This window comes from Pleurodeles waltl, chromosome 3_1 (genome assembly GCF_031143425.1).
Source record: "Pleurodeles waltl isolate 20211129_DDA chromosome 3_1, aPleWal1.hap1.20221129, whole genome shotgun sequence".
NCBI classification, from domain to species: Eukaryota; Metazoa; Chordata; class Amphibia; order Caudata; family Salamandridae; genus Pleurodeles; species Pleurodeles waltl.
Genome location: NC_090440.1, coordinates 167,387,109 through 167,401,488, shown reverse-complemented (window position 1 = coordinate 167,401,488; position 14,380 = coordinate 167,387,109). Strand labels below are relative to the sequence as shown.

Here is a 14,380-nt window from a genome sequence, read left to right as displayed (position 1 = left end):
TTCTTTATTTCATTAAAAGAGGCAGTACAGGAAATGGTGAAAACTGTTAGTTTTCGGTGCTTCGAATGTCTGTTTTCAGAAACAACTGTAAAAAGCAATTAATTTAAAATAAATACAAACAATTGGAGTTAAAAATTAATGTGTAAAAGGATAATACGGAAAGCGGCTGCGGACGCTAGGAGCGTCACCCATGGCATTAGGTTTTTCTTTCGTTTATGAAATACGCTCCTTTTGCACTGTTATCTGGGTATTTAAAACTGTGTTCACTTCTTGAATTCGTAGCTGCAAAGAAAAGTAATTGTAAATATTTCATGTGTATATTTTTTTCGTTTTAAGTCCCTTATGTTATGCGACTGTATATGTTTTCTTCCTAATAACAGTTCGTAAACATTATTTTTAATGCCGTTTTAGAGATTGGAGACTCGGCTTGTTTTGGGCTTCTCTGGTAGGAATTGCGCTTGCTTTCAAGGGGGATTGGTCTTGTTTTGGATTGTAGATCTTAGCCTCACTGCGCAGAAGCTGCCTGGGCCTGGGCCTTGCTCAGAAGGCAGCGCCCGGAGTCTGGGCAGTGGGCAGAGACCTAGTGGGGCGCAGACTGACTGGTGCTGAGCTGAGCGGCACTGAAGGCCAGCAGACAGTCGCGGGTCGCACAGTAGTCCCAGCAGGCGAAGTCCTCTACAGGTGAGGTCGGGCCGCTGCCATTGTTATGATAGGGGAGCGGGCTGGGGGATGGGGGAGGAGTAGAGGGGGCGTAAACCGTAGTGTCAGGGGAGGTGCCCGTTATGCCCCCCTGAACCTAGAAGGTCTTTGCTCTCGTTCTAACAGTGGCGGGGTGGCCGCAGTGGTTTCCTGTAGTTGGTTATGTGTTATTTTGTTCTTTAGCGGCGGCTCCAGCTCAGCGGTGACAGCTGCTTCCTGTGGAGCCCTCTAACCGCTTTCTTGTATTGCGTTCCCCCATCTTCGAGAGCTAAGTTCGTCTCCTCCCTTATGGAAACATTACGGTCCTTTTATGCAACCTGCGGACTCACCCCTTCAAGATCTTATGAGATATTCCCTTAAAGTCTCAAGACTCTGTGGTTGCCCACTACGCAGCTCCGGATGTGGTTGTGTTTGGTTCTGTCTCCCCACCTTCGTTCTGAATGTGCGGAGTCCCTCCACCCCGCTGGTTGTGAAGACGTTAAATCCCTCCTTCCCGCTGATGTGATCTCTTGAGATTGCCCCGGGTTGCAATCTTGTGAGATCCTCCCGCCATCTGGTTGTGATCTCACTTCTTACAAGGTGTGACCCCCCAGATGTGATCGTTTAAGATTCCTCCTCCCCCGGGCGTCACTTTGTGGGATCCCTTCACCCAGTGCTTTAAATGGGCCGGTACTTTCCGGTACTGAGTACCGGCACTTTTTTATTTTGAAAGGGAGAGTACCGGCATATCTCAAGAAAAACGTAATACTTTTAATTGGAGAGTACCGGCACTTCTCGGAAACAAGCAGGTACTCTATTACAGAGTACCTGCACTTCTAATTTTTCATTTAAAGCACTGCCTTCACCCCTTGGGTGTGATCGACTTTATGAGATCTCTCACCCCCAATCTTTGTGTAAGATTTCCTCAAGGTGTGATCTCATCCCCCAGTTCTGTAGATCGTCTGAGGTCTCTCTCCCACAGGGCTGTGATTACTGAGGTCCCTCTCTCCCACCAAGGGTGCGCTCCGTGAGATCCTCCGTGCCTCGCCAGAGGTGTGATCGTTGAGATCCTCTCCTCCCAACCAGAGGGGTGATTGCTGAGATCCCTCCCACGTCCACAGGGGGTGTAATTGTTGAGATCCCCTTCGCCCACACGGGGGTATAATCGTTTGGACCCCCACTGCACTTTGCCTCTGAAGGGGTTTGAGCATTGAGCTCCTGTTCCCCCTCAGGAGTGTGATGGCTTAGCTTCCTTCCCTATAGGACTGTGATCCTGCGAGATCATCATCGGAGATCCACCTTCCCTGACAGTAGTGCTTTCGAGGGATGCCAGGGTTGTAGTTGTGTGGGCTCCCTCCCACTCCACGTGTGTTTGCATGAAATACCTTCACACACACCCCCATGCCCTCCCCCAGCAGCCCACACACAGGTGTGATTGCATGAGGTTCATCCTCCCCTGGTTGTGATCAGGTAGGATCACTCCCCCCTCACCTATTGTTGCTGGGTAAGGTATCCACTGCTGCGGTTGTGAACAGGTGAGATACTGCCTCCCATAATGCCTCTGTGTTATGATTGCATGCTTCAGACTCCACATCCTCCCTCTTAGTGATTTGTGCGTAAGAGTTTTGGAGATGAGAATTAGATCAGGTGTTTTTTCCATAAGTGTAGGGAAGGACATAGTTAGTGTTCACTAGTCAGTGGTCGGGCAGATATTGATTAGAGTGCTGAGATCAAGGTTACATTCACCTAGAGTGATGGAGGCTGAGTTTTGGGTAATTCAGCCTAAAATGTTTTTTTAAAGAATGAATCATCATTTTCTGAAAGAGCTGTAAGTGATCACCATGTGGGCACTAAACATAGTAGTGGCAGTGATGGATAGTCTACCAGAGTAGATGATGGAGGATTAGGTTTAGGGTAGGATTGGTCATGAAAGAATTGCTTAGGAGGCCTTTTAAACCCAAACTCTTCAGTGGTTGGATGATAGAGTGGTACATTCTGTTTGGGCATTTCCAAACAAAAGATGATGTTGGTAGGTTAATAAATTGTTCCACATTGTTTCCAAGGCCAGTTGCATGAGGAGGAGATAGTTTGTTTGATCTACATAGTATGGAAAGAGGAGATTAGAATGGTAATATGATAGATAGGAGTGAGTGAGGGGAATAGGGTCCCGGGAAGAACCCCGAAGATTTGTGATTCTTTACAGTAGTTGTGAAAAAATGAGAAAGGCACGTGGGACTTTGGAAAGCATTACATACGTTTGTCGAAGAGTAAAGGAGCGAATAATGTTTTGTTGATATGCCAGTTACCTCATGGATGTGACACAGTTTTTAGTATTAGTAGTTTACAGGCTAAAATTATTTTTCCGCAATATTAGTATGTTCGTCTCATGGGAGTGCATTCAGTTATGAATAATTGTAGTAAAGAAGTGATACTTGCCAATACAGTAATTGCAATAATGATGTACGAAATTAATAAGAAATACCATTCTTCCACGTTGGCACTGCAGTGAAGAAGCCAAAAACGGGTCTCATTTAAGTTTTTTAAATTTGTGTTTTTTCTGGTCACCTCAGTCATCAAAATAAAGTTTTTATATCTTGAAAGATGAAGAAAAAAAATGTTGGTTTATATCCAGGGATGCAACTTCTAAATAATCTTAAAAATCATATAAAAATAACCGAAGTCCAGAATAAGTAAGGTGTAAATCTTACAAATAATTTCTTTTGAGGTATCCACGTGCTAAGATCAACATTTCAGATCATAGCTTCAGCTTATATAAAAATCTGCAGATACCTTAACTCAAGCTTGATCAGTTAACCATCTGATAATTCAGATAACACACTTTTGGCATTTTATCAACATTTCTTTATACTAAATTCGAGTTTTACTACATTTCTTTATACTAAATTCTGGTGTTAATAAAGTTGATTATTTCTCTACTGATTTTTATCCTCAGTGTAATTGCAAATGTAAACTTACCCTTGAAATTCAAGTTGTGCCTACACTTCCACTTCTAGTATTTTTTTTTTTTTTTTTTTTTTTTTTTTTAACCTCAGTGGTATCCTTTACCCTATTGCAGATTCACAACCAAATCACCCTTAACCTTGCCTTGTCCATTTTGTACCTCAACAACCTTAACAGAGTTTTTACATCTTTCCAGCAGAACGATGAGTAGATTTCACAGAGTAGAAATTGGGTGGGAGGAAATAGGGTAACATGCTAGCACTACACTCCCATCCGTGTATGTACATAAAAGGGCTTTGGAGATCTGTAAAAAAAAAAAAAAAAAAAACAATCCTACTTTGAGAGTGCCGGAGAACTATATAGTTAATAAGAAGTGTTTAATGTAGGAAGGTGGGATGACACTGTGAGGAGTCACGCCAGTGAAGTTGTGGTTACCGCTATCCAATTAGCCCCTAGCTTGACGTGGGATATCTGTAATCTAGGGGTCTGTGTTTACCTGTTAGCCGTTGCAATTAAATATATGCAAAATGTGAATAATACCCTACACCCGTTTATTCCATGAACAGCAATGTACATATAGTCTGCAATGCATTTTATGTGCTGCATGCTATGATTCTGTCACTTTTATGCTATGCCACTTTTATATTATCCATTACCCTATGTACGTTCCGGGAAAACAATTTAAAATAAAGATGTTTTTTTTTTAAAATATCCCTACTTGTATATTTTTCCCACTATAATTCTGTTTACCTGATGTCTAGAGTATTCTATAAAAGTAAAGATACCCTCACTCACTCTTGGTGACTTGTTTCATCCTCTAGGCTATCTTCACGAGGATCCTAATGACGTGAAGATTGAATAAAATGCATAAAAATAGTTCTGCCTTTATACAATTTTAACAATTACAAGAGACCCTTCTTAAACATAAGCTGCGTTTCCCAAAAGAACTCTGGATGAGCACTCCCTGCAGTATCAGATGTGTTTGCTAATACAAGTAGCATTCATTTAAATGAAAGTTGTGTTCATTTAAACAAGTGTGCATTTCTGGGGCTAGATGATGCCTTAACCTTGCATTTGAGGCCACCTTGGGTTCTGTTGTTGTCAAGTGGTATATCATTTATTCATTTCTACATAATAGTAATATTTCCTCGTCTAAGCATCTACAATGGAACATCCTGTTTCTTGGGCAATTAGCCCTGCTGTTGCTATTACCTAAAACATGACATACCCTGGCATGTCTTAGCATTTTCTGAGAAAACTACCTGACTGTAATGCAGAGTTTTGTCAACTACACGGGTTCATAACATTTTCCCTGTTACTGACAAGGCACATCTGGTTTACTGCTTTCTTTTTGCCTAACTAGTTGAGATTTTCGTGAAATAGATTTTGGTGCATTGTAAAGATTTGTCAGTCTTCAACCTGGAAACTATTAAGTGCCTTTACCTAGGAACTGTAAGGCAGCAGTAGTTATACTTTCAGCACAAAGTGATCGTTTCAGCACAAAGTCATGGACTTGTCTGGATTGCGTCCATACTATGTTTATATGCTAACGATGATGTAGACCCAGCCTCTGCATATCAGCCTCATGCTGAAGTTGATTTAATGGATGCTTGTTTTGCCAGATCATAAGATCGAGGCAGCTGCCAGAGGTAGTGAGAGCAAAAAACACAACACCTGTTCTGATAAAATCAGAAAGTGATACACTTCCCCCTTTCTTGTTCCATATGGCAGGCCAATAACCTGACTGTCAGCATTGGGATGGAGAGTTTCACAAAAAAGATTATATGGAAACTGTACCCTGTTTTGTTGCTATGTTTTGTCTACTAATTAATTTTGTTTCTAGAATATTTTTGTTTGTATTTCTTTATACAAAACCCAAAATGTGTAACAATAATAGCAGTGCCTCACTCGACATTTTATGCAGTGGACTACAATATTCCTAATTAAGCTTAGAAATTGTGCATTCTGAAACTTAATGCTGTTGGGAAAAGTCTAGTTTTTAACAACATAAAACTGAAATTTACTGCTTACTGCGCTCTCTCAAATTGAGATCAAGACATTAGTTAGTGGTTCTTGTTCTCATGTACTCCAGGTCCCAATGGTATGTCTTTGGCAGTGATAAAAGCCAATGGGCAAAAGGAATGGAGATCAGTACTGACTAAAAAGTGTTTATTTTTAGGACTATTTCACTATCTTAGAAGGGTTTTGTGTGACAGCCGACCTGTTAGAGGTCCTAAGACTGATCCCAAATGCTATCACTTAATAGGCTTGTTGGATTATAATAGTAAATTATTTGCTAAAATATTGCTTCAAAAAAACTTCTATCGTGGATAGTAGATAGGAAAATGTTTCCAAAAAAGTTTTATGCCGGCCTGCTCAACCACAGACCGTATCACATGCCTAAATATGCTAGTACAAAAGCTTTGGATTTTACAGGTGCTCAGCTTTTTTGTACACTGTATTGATTACTCAACATTCAATAAAGTTGATAGAAACTTTCTTTGAGCTAAGTTATTCACTTGGGGGGGGGGGGGGGGGGTTTGATCAAATTTGACGCATTTCTTTATTGAACTGCATTCTGGTAATTTTCTTACTCCTAGGCTAAATAGAGTTAATGTCTTGAGCAGGGATGTGTCTTTGCCCCTTTGTTGCTTTCACGTTACTTCTGTCAAGTTTTTTTAGATCATCATGATCGTCTTGCTCTGAAGCTTGGCGGGGTCCATCACGCAGATGATTTGTCTTTTTCTGTGACCTAAAAAAGCCATCTCATGCAACTAAACAGATTAGAACAATATTATGCTTCAAATGGTCTTCAGCTAAATTTAGCCAAAACAGAATTGTGTCCCTTGTTTATCGTGATTCGGCATTTAAATGGGTAGTTGACTTTCTCCCCCCAAGCGGGTTTACGCTTACACACATCTAGGAGTTTTAATTGACAACAAATTGAATTGGAACATTCATGTTACAAATTTGAAAACTAGATGTCTGGGAGCTAGCAATGTCCAAGTATTTTTAAACAAGTGTGTTTTAGGCAAGAGGACCTACTTTGACAGTAACAGCAGATAAACCTATTCTCATATTGTTATATGGTTGATTAGTATAACCCACAAAATGATTGGGCATTTAGACAACTTTTTTAGGTCGAGCGCGCAAGCGCTTTTCGACCTGTTGTAATTATTCTCTGGGCTTTTAACCACGCCCATCTCATACCCATCACTTTCACATGCTTGTGGGCTTGCCTTTCAAAAATCCCTTGATAATCATTGGTAAATGCTTTACGCTTGTCCAGCCTTGGGGTCGTTTTGTTACTGCCTTGCAGACTGACCTGTTACATGGATGATTGCAGATACACTCCAGCGTGGGCAAACTATTTTTTTCTCCCCTTCGTGCTCCATGGCGCTCACTTCGCAGAACAGCGCAAACTCCATCAGCAGTATTGAAGTGCTGGTCACTTGTTCACACTGTTACTTAATCAGAGTAATTTCTTTTGGCTTTCCGCTTCACTCTTCATAGCTTTCACAAAAACACTTGTAATTGATAAATACTTATGTAAAGAACACAGAAATCCTCAAAACGTTTCTCTCGACAGCATTCTCTGTTCATGTGGTTCTGCCTACTAGGGGGCTAACTATATGGTTTTATTTTTATTATGGTATCCTCCAGGGGCTGTTTTGAGCATTACAGTCAACATATTACAATATTCACAGGCACGAAAACTTGCCCCATAATGCTTTGTAGGGCATTACTTTTACAAAAATGTTTGCTCATAACTCAGCCTGTGGTGGTCCTAGGACAATGGGATCACCTTCAAAACGTTCGTCACAATGTGCTCTTTCTGTCTACATCATCTAGGAGTCCCCACACTAGGTGAGCGGGGACCTCAAAATAATAACCCCATCCCACCTTTCAGTGTCTCTTTAAGCTCTCTCATAGTTGTCACGTTTGTTTTACGAATGGGAGTGGTTTGCGCTTTAAAAGCCCTGTTTGTAAGTTTGTAATTTCATTGCTGTAGGACTGCTAGCCCTAAAAAAGTGTTGTGTACTATGCCCTCTAGGGGCTAAATATGTGGTTGCAGTGCATTACTTTCTGACATTTTCTTTTCATGTGGTTATGCCTTATAGGGGATAACTATATGGTTACATGACCATGTTTCTTACAAATGCTATTTTTATTGTGGTGTCATCTAGGGGCTGTTCTGAGTATCAGTTTAATGCCAAGCGTTTATTTCTGATAAAGGTTTTTATTAAGTTTTACATAATAATTGTGTATATTTATTAATCTCTACTTATTGCAGTTATGATAATGATTCAGGCCAGCTTAACACCCTTATTACACTGACTGAACACTGTTGATATGTTTGGGTAACCCTTCTAGCTATTTCTCTTGTTACTTCTCCGTGGCTGTCTTGTTTTGGGAATTGTGTTAGCCAGCCAGCAACTCCGATGGTGGGGTGGTGAAAGTGGTGTTCTACTGGAAATAGCACAACATATTTTAAGTCAGGTTGCTAAATGGCAACATTTTCATTTTCAGCTGCATATGGAGGAAAAAGGTAAGTTCTTTAGTTATATGGAGGGCCACTGGAATTATGTGGCAGGAAAAGACCAAGTTATTAGGCAGGATTTGACAATTTATGTGACAAAGTTCAGTTATGAATTTACAATGCCAATAGCACTAACTCAAGCAAATGCGAGACCTATTGCAATGCAAATGCTTTTTATAAGTTGTTTACATTTTGTTTTTAACCTTGGAATTGCACCTCCTAATTGTATGATTCATCTGCAGTTTGGGCATGTGTCTCTAATTTCTCTCAATATTGTTCAGTTTGTTCTTTGTGTGTATAATGTTTCTTCTCAAAGGTTTGATGCGCAAGGAAGTGTTTAGTATTACCTCCGAAATACGATCACTAACAGCAAAATGCTTGAGTAAAACTTTTATGGGTTGTCAACTTACATCACTAGAGATATCGGCTACGATCTTGGCTCACCGTAAACACATTTTGAAAGCATAAATTGAAATGCACCATTTCACATATATTTGGAATTATCAGTAATTTACGGGAATTTGATGTATGTTTATCAGACATAGGGCCTTATTACGAATCTGGCGGTCACTAGACCGCCAAACCTGCGGATGGCAGTCGAACCATCGCCAGTATTGCTGTCTGAGTGCCACATTGCAACCTGGGCAGTCGGGCTGCCAGGGAACCACCAGCTGCCCCAGGATTGGAGATTCTGGTGGTGGAGGCGGTCCTAATCCACCAGGGCAGCACTGCAAGAAGCCATGCCCTGGGGATTATGACTCCCTTCTCCACCAGCAGTTGCTGGCAGTGAACGGGTGCTGGGTGCCCCGGGGGGGGGGGGGGAACACTGTACTGCCCATGTACTTGGCATGGGCAGTGCAGGGGCCCCCCTGGCCAGCACCATCGCAGTGTTAATTGTCTGCTTTGCTTTGCAGACCGTGAACATAGCAAGGGTGTTGGTGCACCCTGTAGATGACCTCATTGCCACTGGCTCGATCACGAGCCGGATAGAAAGCTGTAGGCTGTTTCCCCCTAGGCCAGCGGGGAAAAACTCAGGTTTCCGCCCGCTGGCCTAGCGGGAAACTTAATGGGACCGGCGGGGAGGTAGCCACTATGGCGGCAACCTCCCCCTCGGAGGTTCGGCGGACGATGTAAACTGCCCACCAAACTTGTGATCAGTCCCATAATATCAAGAGACAGCCTAATCTATTATCAAATTTGGATGCAAGGGCCAAAACAGATTTTCTTTGTTTAAGATTTTCTTATATTTCCTTACTACATTATGAAAGTATTTGATTTCAGTTAGCTACGAACAAAGAGGTTATTGCTTTTGTTCGAAGGCTAAATAAACATTGGCACATATAATTTGTTATATGTCTAGAACTGATCAATCTAAACAAAAAGTGTCTGCTGCTGGTTTTTGGTAAAAGAGCACGAGAAGAGATGTCCTGTTTTTAGAGGCATTTCAAACAAAGCTGAGAGGTAGAACCATGTTTTAGATTAGTTCATAGCTGTTCAAAAATGTAAAATAATTAGTGTAAATCATCCCTAATAAATTAGATTTTTTTTTTTTGGGTGAAATTTATGTTTTAATTTATTTGAGCCAAGCTCGCTAATCACCCTCAGTATAACTGAATTCATATCCAGCCTGCAGTCAAAATCTTTTAAAATGCCCACCTCAACCTTGTCTAAAAACGTTCTCACCTCTGAACGTTTCCATAATGGATGTATGTGATTCCTCTACTGTTTACTACACGTTGGGCACCCATGGTTTGGGACAATACCATTTTATATAGATTTATTGCTGTAAGTTACGCACTACAGAGGATTTTTAATGATGGTACAAACCTTACTCTTATCTGTATCACCTCCTCTTTTGAGCACACCATCGTGTCCATCCACACTGCTTCTTCCAGTGGGCCTGAATCTCCCTCCCTTTGCAGTATAATTCTCTGCTTGGGTGAACTTGCAAGACTGTCCCTCCCTTCAGATATTTCCCAAAGCTATTCTTCATGTACAAGTACTTGTAGAAATCTGTGATTTGGTACATAATCCACCATAGGCTGTTTAGATGGCTTCCCGTAATCACATCTATTTTCTGTTGAAATTTAGCCATCCATGCTTTTAGGACCAATCAAGTCGACCTAAACCATATTTCTGTGCATTTAGTGATGCGCTGAGAATTGAAACTTGCCGTAATTAGTCAACAATAACCCATGGATTTCTGAGACTAACTGAATTTGGTGCTTTTCAATAGGGAACAGAAGGAATTTACGTTATGGAGCACATCCTTGAATGTAATCATATTAATAGTTTTAAAGATCTGTAGGTATATTTCAGTTAACATGAAACATATACAGTTTAATATTTTCTGATTGGGACTAGGACAGTAGGCAGAGATTTTTCCAAACCCTAGAACGATTAGTGTTATTTAGGGTGATTTCCAAAAATATTAGAAATCTGAATACATATGGCAGTGAAATTCCTTTTGTTTTATCAGATGGACTAATGACACTATGCAAAGGCTGAAGGGTATACTGTTGACCCTAGGCGTAATGGTTTTCAGAGGAGTTCTCCAAGATTTTAATTTCTTGCCTTTGCTCCTGTAGGAAGAACTTGTGGTCCCAGGCTCTCCCTGTGATACTAAACCCGGTTGAAGATGTGTTAGAAGCACATCAGTGTATTGAAAGTACATACAGCACTATTGTGTATGTCAATAGTGTCAACTTTTTTTGTGTGGGATGAAAATGTATGTTGCGACCTGCTATCGGTGCCCGAGAATGGTGGCCTGTCTAAAACTTTGGAGCCATCTCTGCATGAGACATCACATTAACAAGAATGATAAAATGCACTGGAGCTGTCTGTAGCCAAAGCTGGTATGGGCTTCTCCACTTACGAACTCCGCCTAGCAGGTACATTTTGAGGTGACTTTTCAATATAACATCAGGAAATCGAGCATGCTCACACCCTGGCGCCTCACGGCGACTTTTGTTTGAGTGCAACCAGAAATACCCTGAGGCCACCCTAGAAAATGTCTGCTTAATGCTAAACTGGCAATAATGTTTAAGCCATGTTTCAACAGCAAGAGCCGCAGAGAAACGGATCTTTAAGAGAAATTAGAGCTGGTGGTAGTAATTTTGCCATGTCCCCTAAATCTTGAGCTGGGTTTTGTGGCGGTAAACAACAGTGCTTGGCTTCTCTAAGACTAGGCCCAATGTGTGTGACTGATTTTTCACCACACATTGGCATTTCACTGGTTGAAAAAGTCAGTAGCAACTAACCTGTCGGAAACTTACCATTTCATATTCTGAACCACTCTTATGAGCAGTTTAAGCCTACAGGTTAAGCCATGTTAAGCTCTGGGGAAACTGATTTTCCTCCTGTTCAACTTACTTCGGCTATAGATCATGAAACGAAGTTGCAAAATTGCATATGTCCTTTGTAGTCTCCTTGATCACATCATCAGGTATTTTTCATCCTGTAGGCTTTAGAGATGCATTTTACTGTGTGACCCTCAATAAAATAACTAGGGTTGCCTCTCTTACCCTCTGGACAACTCAGTCTTCTGGCACATCTTTGTTAACTTTCTACCCTCCATGAAAGGGCTGCTTTCTTATGGCTGCTGGAAAAGGTTTAAAAATTGTGCAGATAGTGTTTTTATGTACCATGTATGCAATGAAAGGCATAGTTGACTACGGCCTGCACACAAAAATGTATATTGCTCTTTTTCCAAAGGATAACTATGAAATGCTCCAGTTTTGCCAGACTTTGTTAGATGTTATTATGGAGGTGTAAGAGAAGGAAGGTTGTTAGGAAACCTCTAAAAATGCATATAAAGAAGATGAAGACTGGTAATGTGTCGTCCTGCTCTGTACTCCATCTTTTGATCACATACCCTAGCAGGTTTACAGACTTTGCCCTGTATTTCACAATAGATCCTCTGTTAACTCCATAGCTGTTTCGTTTTCATTTACTGATTTTGACTCCTCCGTCTCTTCGAGGGGTAGTTTTGTGCATTAACTATGCTTTCTGTGAAAGAAACATTCTTTTATTCCTGAGCCAGTCTCATCTTATAACCTTTTGCACTAGCAGTATTCTTTGGCTGGAAATTGCTGGCATCCTGTTCTGTATTTATTCTCTTTAATTCCAGTCTTTTGTGTCCACTATGCCGCTCAAATCGACCAGCCATGTGGCGATCATTTGGTCCTGTTCCAATAGGAATAGTCCAGCCCAAACTACCAGGCCAGCACGGAAACACAGGCAACTCCAGAAGAGATTTCAAAGAAGCATTGGCAAAGCTATTAGGTCTCACCTTTTAGAGCTATTGGCTATGGCAATGTTGTGTAGCCATGCTGTACAGTAGCACAGATGCTTTACAGTGTGGCTAAAACAAATTTAAGAAAGCACTATGACACAGTCGCAGCTCTGGATGCATTATTGTCTTTTGTTTTAATTATTATTTTTAGCCATGCTGCACAGCAGCCACGCTGCTCTAGAGCACAGCTACAAAACACTGCCAAAGTCAGCAATGCCCATGCTGTACAGCATGAACAAAAGGCAAAAGCAGCGTCCGACTCAAAGGTGACACCTGTTGGCTTTGCCAGTGGTTGCTAGGCCTCAGCAAAACACCCCCATGATTCTGAGTACATCAGTTCATTTCACCTTGCTTGGAAAAAAATTGACATTTGGCCCCAAAAAAAGAAAGTAATTGCGCCCATGTCTTTATTGAAAATACATTTGGAAGCACATGACATCTATTGCCACAATATAAGCAGATAACATCTGTTGTAATAGTAAACAGTCATTTCAAAGGAGAGAAGGGTTTCTTTGAAGTGTTGTGCACAGTAAAACACAGCTACAAATGGCAAGAGGTTCAACAAGGACGAGGGGGAAGAAGAAAAAATAAAAGTGGTACCTCAGTCACAGTGTGATCAGCAGAACAGAAATCAAGATAAGCAAATAAGACTAACAGTAAAGCCAATGAATGCTAAAGAATTGGTGAGCTGCAAGCCCCTTATTACACACAATATCTCTCACACGTGAGAGCACATGCGCCGTTGCAAGGGACACTTCAAAATGATGGACTGGTGTGCAGCTGGTGTAATTACCAGTGGCTGAGATTAACTGGGGCATTCCATCCTTGTTTTCCCCTTCATTCGATGGAGAAATGTACCCTACAGTTAACGTGCAACATTTGTGTTTTTGGTGTTATGCAGAAGGGTTTATTTATACCACTTTTAACTTGATAGTTGTTGGTTAACCTTTTGAAATAATTCAACATCATCCAGGGTGGGGAGGGATGAGGTATTAGGAACGTAAGCTTGAAGATCAAGGAGCAGAATGCACACAAACAGTTCAGGGGCATTCTTTTGGGAACACATGGAAGTGAGGAGCATTAGGGTGTTTGGAGGTGGGGGTGGGTACCCTGGGGCAGTGAAACCGATGTGCAGCCCCTATGAGCTCCTCAAAGTGCCTCTCATTCAAACATGCTTCCGCTTACTTTACATAAACCAGCATGGGCAGCCCACATTACAGAAATGGAAGACCTGTTTTTTTTTTTCTCACCGAAATGCAGTAATTTCAGGAGGGCAGCCGCTAGAGCAGTGCTTCCCAACCTTTTGACTTCTGTGGACCCCAACTTTATCATTACTGAAACCCAGGCACCCCCACTGAATAATTATTGGATTCCAGGAACACCCCACTAAGTCAGTACTGGAAACTGGGGACCCGACCTAAACATCGCCGATGATTTGAAATGCAAAAAAATACACAAAAAATAGACACGAGCACTCATCCGAGACATGCACAAACGATAGCACATTTTATTTAATTGGCAATCAAATATAAATTTTAAAAAATAATGTTAATTGGAACTGTGGAACCTTTCTAAATTAAACTGAAGCCACACATTGTTAATACTGTATTCTGTTTGATGCACCTTCAGTGCTCCCACAAATCAATCTGAGGATACTAATTTTAATTTTAGTCAACAATTTCAAATTCCTTGCCATTTACAGTACATTTTAAAATTTTCAATTATACATTTTGCCACTTTACTTCTATACACTTTATTAATCAGTTAATATTATTTAATTTTCTAAGCAGTTGCGGACCCCCCGCGGAGGCTTCGCGGCCCTCCCGAGGGGTCTCCGGGCCACAGGTTGGGAACCACTGAAGTGGGGTGCACAGGAATTTGGTCTACTCTTTTTATAAACATGTTTT

General features: G+C 41.2%; 1 protein-coding gene across 2 annotated transcripts in view; it reads left to right on the top strand.

Moving 5' to 3' along the window:
• Positions 1-480: 480 nt before the first annotated feature.
• The window catches only part of RNF111 (ring finger protein 111), a 306,333-nt gene continuing 292,433 nt past the window's right edge, over positions 481-14,380 (top strand). For both annotated transcript variants that reach the window (XM_069222081.1, XM_069222080.1), the window contains exon 1: positions 481-681. The gene's annotated coding sequence lies outside the window, so the exon portion shown is untranslated. The remainder of the gene's footprint in view (positions 682-14,380) is intronic.